The sequence below is a fragment of the Puma concolor genome, chromosome E3 (assembly GCF_028749965.1).
Source record: "Puma concolor isolate L17-30 chromosome E3, mPumCon1.1.hap2, whole genome shotgun sequence".
Taxonomy (NCBI): domain Eukaryota; kingdom Metazoa; phylum Chordata; class Mammalia; order Carnivora; family Felidae; genus Puma; species Puma concolor.
Window position 1 is genome coordinate 31,141,113 of NC_141682.1, and position 6,594 is coordinate 31,147,706.

Consider the following 6,594-nt stretch of genomic DNA (forward strand, 5'->3'; position numbering starts at 1 on the left):
GGTTTCTGAGGAAAGCCATGGATGAACTGCTTGAATTTGAATCCTGCAACCATCACCCCAGCTGTGTGTTTCTAGGAGACGTCTGTAGCCTCTCTGGGCTTCAATTTCCTTCCATCTTCCTGGGCAATAACAGGAGTGTCTACATTTTAGAGTTGTCAGGGGTTGTTATCTGAGGAGCAGTTGAACCAACCAAAGGCTTGGATGTGGCTCAGCACACGTGGGCTGTTATCACAACACTACTCAGTGCCTGGCTCTGTGCCAGCTGTTGGGGAAACAGGACAGACGTGGTCCCAGCAGCAGGGGGGCTTGAGAGGACGAGAACATTTTGCTCTGTAACCCCCTTGCTTTTTCATCATAGATGGAAATGCCAATATCGCCAGCCCGAGTGTAAATCCTCAGTTCAGACGTGTCGCTCTTTGCTGAACTTTGCTGGAAACTTCATGCTGGGTAGATCGACACATCCGTGCACAGACGCTGGGCCATTCCCAGCTGAAATCCTTGGCTGTGCCTCCGCGTGTTTTCATTCCCTTTAAAGAGAGCCCAGCGGTGAGGGGCAAGACGAGGGGAGGGAAAGACGTCTGGCAGGGGATAGACTGGAGATCATATTTAATGTGGCCCAGTGATAAATCAGTGTGTGCGTTGGGCATACATTTTTGCTTAGGGTAGCACAGTCACAACAGATGTATGAAAAATCCAACCAAAACCAAACCAGACAAAACTGCAGGAGAAAAAAAAAAAAGAAAAAAAAAAAAGCAGGTGGTGTTGTCAGCTTTATGCAACTACAACCCCCAACCATGGATTGATTCTTTAAGGTGCCTCACTGTTCTTCTGATGGGGAAGCAAAGGCCCTTGGGTCTTCTTTGTCCCCTCCCCACCTCCCACCCCCCCCCCCCCCCGCTGCGTTTTCACTGTGGCGATGCTTTAGCTGTCACCTTTCGGTGACAAATGTCCCCCTTGTGGGTGTTGAATTTATTCAGCTAGTCCACCTAGGAAAGATTACAAATGAGGAACAAGGGTCAACTCTATGAAACGCAGTTGCAAAAGGGAAAAAAACAAAGTGGCTCGAGAGCCAGGCTCCAAAAGGGAAGTGCAATGAGACAGATTCAATTCTGACTAGTATGTATTTACAAAGAGAGGCCAGAAGGCAGTAAGAAGGGAAACGCAGAGCCTCCGCTCGCTAGAAGAGCGATTAGGGACCATCCAGTGTGCGCTGAGTTAATTGGCTTGAGCCACGTACTATCTGGAATTAATCTTCCGTTTCTTTTGTATTCGTGTCCAGCTTGGGAGGGCTGCATGTGGAAGATGGGTATAGCTGAGCAGATCATACCGTGCAAAAGTAATTCTTTTGAGCAGGCATAGCCAAATGAAGGATGCTCTTTCAGCTAAGAGACTTGACATTCAGGAGGCAATGGAGGGGCTGAGGAATGCAAACAGCTGTTACCGGCTGGGCTGTTGACAATAAATCTTGGTCCAAGCTACTCAAAAGTCACCACGCGTTGTGTGGAAAGGCTTCGGCTGTGCTCTTCCCGGGAGGGGGCTTGGCTGGAGGGAGAGAAAGGACAAAGGAGGTCAGGGTGAGAGGAAAAGGTGCCGCGCCTACTCTGTTCCCCACAGTGATGTTCCTTGGAAGGCCGGGGTGGGGAGGGAGAAGCTTTCTGCAGCCCCAGGGCAAAGCTGGTTCGATCCCCCCTCTTCCCTGGGCATCTACTGCGTCTGAGCATTTACTTAGGTATTACCTTCACTCACCACAAGATGTCTGAAAGTTAGGTGACATTCTATTTTTTTTCAATAAGCTTCAAATTTTAGGATAGTTTCAGATTTAGAGAAAAGTTGCAAAGGTAGAACAGAGATTTCAGGACCCCTCTCGCTTTTCCCCATTGGCCATCTCTTACCTCACTGGGGTGCATTGATTAAAATGAAGGAACTGACCTTGTTATGTCTTTGTGTGGACCAGTTCTCCCATTAATGTCCTTGTCTTTGTCCACTTGGGATGCTATCATAAAAAGGCCGGGGTGTGAGGGGTTCAAACAAAAGGCATGTATCGCTCACCGCTCTGGAGGCTGGAAGGCAAGATCAAGGGGTTTGTAGATTTGGTATCTGGGGAGGGCCTGCTTTCTGGTTCATAGATGGTGTTGCTATGTCCTCACTGATGGGAAGGGACGAGGTCTCTCTCTGGGGTCTCTTTTGTCAGGGAAGTCCCATTTTGGGGAGCTCCCAAAGACCCCACCCCTTGATACTATCACTTTAGGGGGCAGGATGCAACATGCGAATTTGAGGGGGACACAAACATTCAGTGTCTGGCTGTCCTCCACCTGTTCCGGAATCCCATCCAGTACCACGCTGCGTGTTACCATCACATTCCCCAGGCTCCTCTGGCCTATGACAGTCTCTCAGTCCCTCCTTGTTTCTCGCATCCTTGCCATCTTGAAGAGCACTCCTTATCCTTTTTCTTTTTTTTAAAAAAATTTTTTTTTTCAACGTTTATTTATTTTTGGGACAGAGAGAGACAGAGCATGAATGGGGGAGGGGCAGAGAGAGAGGGAGACACAGAATCGGAAACAGGCTCCAGGCTCTGAGCCATCAGCCCAGAGCCTGACGCGGGGCTCGAACTCACGGACCGCGAGATCGTGACCTGGCTGAAGTTGGACGCTTAACCGACTGCGCCACCCAGGCGCCCCTCCTTATCCTTTTTCTAACATCTCAAGAAATTAAGCCTCAGAGGGGTGAAGGGACTTTCCCAAGTTCAGGCAGCCTATGGAGGCCATGCCAGATTTCCTTGGGGACACCTTGAGTCAGGGTCTCAGTCTTATGCCTTAGAATCACCAGATGGACTTGCTGGGACCCCCAGAGTGTCAGGTTCAGTAGCTCTGGCCTGGAGCCAGGATTTGCACTTCTAGCAAGTTCTCAGGTGATGGTGATGGTGCCTTCGGTCCAGGGACCACATTTTGAGAACCACTGCTTTCAGCCCTGTCCCTTCGGAGCTGTTTATCCAGGTCGAAATCATCAGATGGTTGTCACATCTCCACTGCTCTTTCTGAAGTGTACAAATGAAGTTAGACTCTGAAGTGACTTTCCCACCCTGCCTCCCTTCCTCTCCCCACTGTTTTGAGCATCACTGACCCAGGCGGAAGGAGTGTGGTTCAAAGGCATTTGCTACCCTGGGCAAGTAAGAAGTGCATGGTGCTTGTAACCTGGCAGAGACTGGTTTGTGCCCCAACCCGTCACATCTGAGGGCAGCTTTGTGGCTTCATGGGAACGTTAGTCTGCAAAACGTTAGCGACTGATTCCTACTTCAGACGTGGAGCCAAAACAGTTACTGAAAAACAGGAGACTGACAGATGAAACAGTATGAACTCTATATACTCCGTTGGAAATAGTAATATATTATTAATCTATAGTTTCTTCTTGAGATGGTTGACATTTATTCATTCGAACTTTATTCTTCCTTTCCTGGTTTTTTTTTTTTTTTTTTTTTCTGTTTGTTTTTTAATGCTGCTACAAAACTGAAATGAGCTAGGGGCACCTGGGTGGCTCAGTCGGTTAAGCTTGAGACTTCGGCTCAGGTCATGATCTGATGGTTGGTGACTTCAAGCCCCGCATCAGGCTCTCTGCTGTCAGCATGCAGCCTGCTTTGGATCCTCTGCCCCACCTCGCTCTCTGCCCCTCCCCTGCTCTCGAAGGCTCTCCCTTTCTCGCTCAAAGATAAATAAACATTAAAAAAACAACAAAAAAACAAAAAACCCGAAAGGAGCTAAAAGCGAGACCTGCATTTGGTTAACTACCGATTTCGGAATGATGGCACCAAGGAAAATAAATGCACAACAGGGACTTCCTGAAGAGGCACACACACTGATTGAACTCACATTAGTGAATGGCGAAGTAATGCCTTTATGCCCATATAACAGCTTCCAGCGACCTGGCATTTACTGAAGCCCCAGGTAAGAAATCACCATGCCTTGTTAGTTACTTAAAAACAAATTACTTACATTGTATGTTGTTTTCCGGAGCCGTTTGTGAAGGGATAGCTCATCCCCCCCCCACCCCGCCCCCCACTCCCGAGCTTGACCCTGACACTATTTTTGGTTATCTCTTCACAAGGGACTTGAGGAAAAGAAAAATAAAAACACACAGCCTCCCGAGTACTATCTGGAAAAGTGCTGCAAGTTTTTCGAAACTCTTGAAGAATTCATAACCGTAAGCACTTCCCCAGATTAATGATTAATGCTGTTTTCAAGCTCCCTCCGTATTTCATACTTTGATTAGCAGCGCAACAGGACTTTTAAGTCGGGCCGGATTCCCAGTGAAATAGAGAACTTTAGTCGTTTCTTTTGTTACCCTGCACATCTCTGCTCCTTAATCATTTAAAAACACTTCCAAACCAAGGCAGTGTTATGCCCAGAATTCGCGATCCCTAAAGACCACCAGGAAGCCGAGTCCGATGCAAAAGCAAAGAGCCTTTATTCAAGCTAGCTTGAGCTCAATCCCCTACCTGCACCGATCCAGCGGTGAGATGCCAGAGAGAGCAGGGGAGTTTCAAAACCACAAAGGTTTTATAGGGGTCTAGGGGCAGTTGGTGAGGTAATGGCTGTGGCCTCAGCCGATTGGCTGGGGAAGGGTCGTGGCCTCGGCCGATTGGCTGGGGAAGGGTCGGAGTCCTGTTACGCAGGTCGCCGGGCTGTTTTGATCAGGAAGTTTGAACGGGTGAGTGGTAGGTTAGTCAAGGAGAGGAGGCTGGTCTGAGGTTTCTGTGATTTTCCCGGAAAGGGGGCCATGTCGGGGACATAGTCACTCAAGGTGGAGGACACAGAACAAGATGGAGTCGGCCGGCGTAGGCCCACCCTTTCAGCAGGTTTCCTAAAACAAAGCACATATCATCATGTGCAGGGCCCTGGGGGGCCAGGCAGAGGACCCACTTCTGCGTGTGTTTGCATATTTAATCATCCCATTTGGGGGGAGATAATCAGTTTTAGTTTTCTTAGACCGTGTTCACTTGCTTTCGTTATTTTCTTGACTTCAAAGATCATCCTGACAACTGTTTTTCTTCGCAACAAGGCTGATGGTATTCCTCCAGATCCATCTGATTTCATGGCCTTCAAGGTTGCTTTCATGTATTATGAATTTCTCAATTGGCAGTGTGTATTAGATGGAAACTTACACCTTTTTGTAGAAGTGTTTATCTTGCACAAGTTGTTGCTAGGGTAAAAAGCAAGAGAAGGAAATATTAATGTTTCCAGAGGAAGGCAGAAGCATGGTTGGCAAAAGCCTTCTCAGAAACAGTGTGTTGGATCATGCTTTTGAGATGTGTGATGTTTTCTTTTTGTCTCCTGGTGTCTCTCCCCTTCCCCCATTAAGCAGGGAGTTGGCTCTGTGTTCCTTGCCTTGGGGTGGGTTTGGGGCACACTCTCCTTTTCCTCTCTCCCACTTTCAGCATCCTGAACCCATTCAGGAGAAACAGGGTTTGACCACAGAGGGCTTTTCCCCAAACTTAGAAAGGGGCTCTTGCTTAGGTCCCTGGGTCTCTGAACTGGAAGAGCAGCAGAGAGAGCTAGGAGATTTTGAAACAGGAATTGCATAATGCCTGCAAGCAACAGAGACCACCCTCTCCTAATTTTGTGGCTTGAGCTGCTTGCAACATGGGTTAAAAAACAGAGAAGACTGGAGGCAAGTAGTCCAGAGCTGGTGTGCCAGTGACACAAGGCAATCAGGGACATCTATCTTTTTGTTCCTTTATCCGCACTTTATGGTTTTTCTTTCTCAAGGTTGCCTCAAATTCCAAAGTGGCTACCAGGGCACCAGCCATCACATCTGAATTCTTGGCCACAGGAAGATTGAAAGAATGCTTCTCCCAGGCAAAACAACTCCTTTTGAAAGATCTACTGCAGAAGTTGCTTGTAATACATCTATTGACATCTCCTTAGAACTTAGTCACATGGCTGTATCTAGCTAAAGTGGAAAGCAACTAGCAGTGCCTGCCACACACCTGAAGGGGCTAATGACCTTTAGCAAAGAAAGCTTCATCTGCCCTCTATCTGCATCGGTGAACATGGACCACTAGGCAGAGGGCACTGTGTGCCCTTCATCTTCCTCAGTGAATTGGCACAATGAAAAACCAGTGGAACCTTACCACACCTTGGGGGTGGGTGTAGGGAAGAGCCTAGGACCTTCAAGCCAAAGGAATGAGGCTTGAGATAGAGATTAAGCAGAGTTATAAAGATAAAGCAAACTTTGATTTCTTAAACGCATGAGTTTGGACAGAGATTTGTAGTAAGTATTAGGGTAGGGTATCTGAGAGCTCAAATCTTCATTTAAATGCTTTCTTTTCTTTCTTTCTTTCTTTCTTTCTTTCTTTCTTTCTTTCTTTCTTTCTTTCTTTCTTTCTTTCTTTCTTTCTTTCCTTTCTTTCTTTCTTTCAAGTTAAGCACCAACACTTGATTTATTGATTTTGTTATAAAAATGCATCACTTGGAAGGCTTGAGCAATATTTTTCTAAAATGACCCTGCTAATTTCTGAGACAGGGGCTGTATATTTTACCTCAGCAGAATGCTTGATAAACCTAGGCACTTTGTATTTGTTAAATAAGTGAATCAATGGTA

The 6,594-nt window shown here is 47.0% G+C and overlaps 1 long non-coding RNA gene across 6 annotated transcripts; it reads right to left on the reverse strand.

Moving 5' to 3' along the window:
* Window positions 1–589: 589 nt before the first annotated feature.
* On the reverse strand, window positions 590–4,676 carry LOC147573107 (uncharacterized). 6 transcript variants are annotated; one of them, XR_015245203.1, is made up of 5 exons: window positions 3,987–4,676; window positions 3,121–3,316; window positions 2,843–3,034; window positions 1,930–2,060; window positions 590–1,542 (listed from the first exon to the last, which is right to left on the reverse strand). It is a non-coding gene; the product is annotated as an uncharacterized LOC147573107 (long non-coding RNA). The 6 variants fall into 6 exon arrangements; XR_015245204.1 differs by having other exon boundaries at window positions 3,121–3,331; XR_015245207.1 differs by lacking the exon at window positions 3,987–4,676 and having other exon boundaries at window positions 893–986; window positions 1,328–1,542; window positions 3,121–3,960.
* Window positions 4,677–6,594: the final 1,918 nt, after the last annotated feature.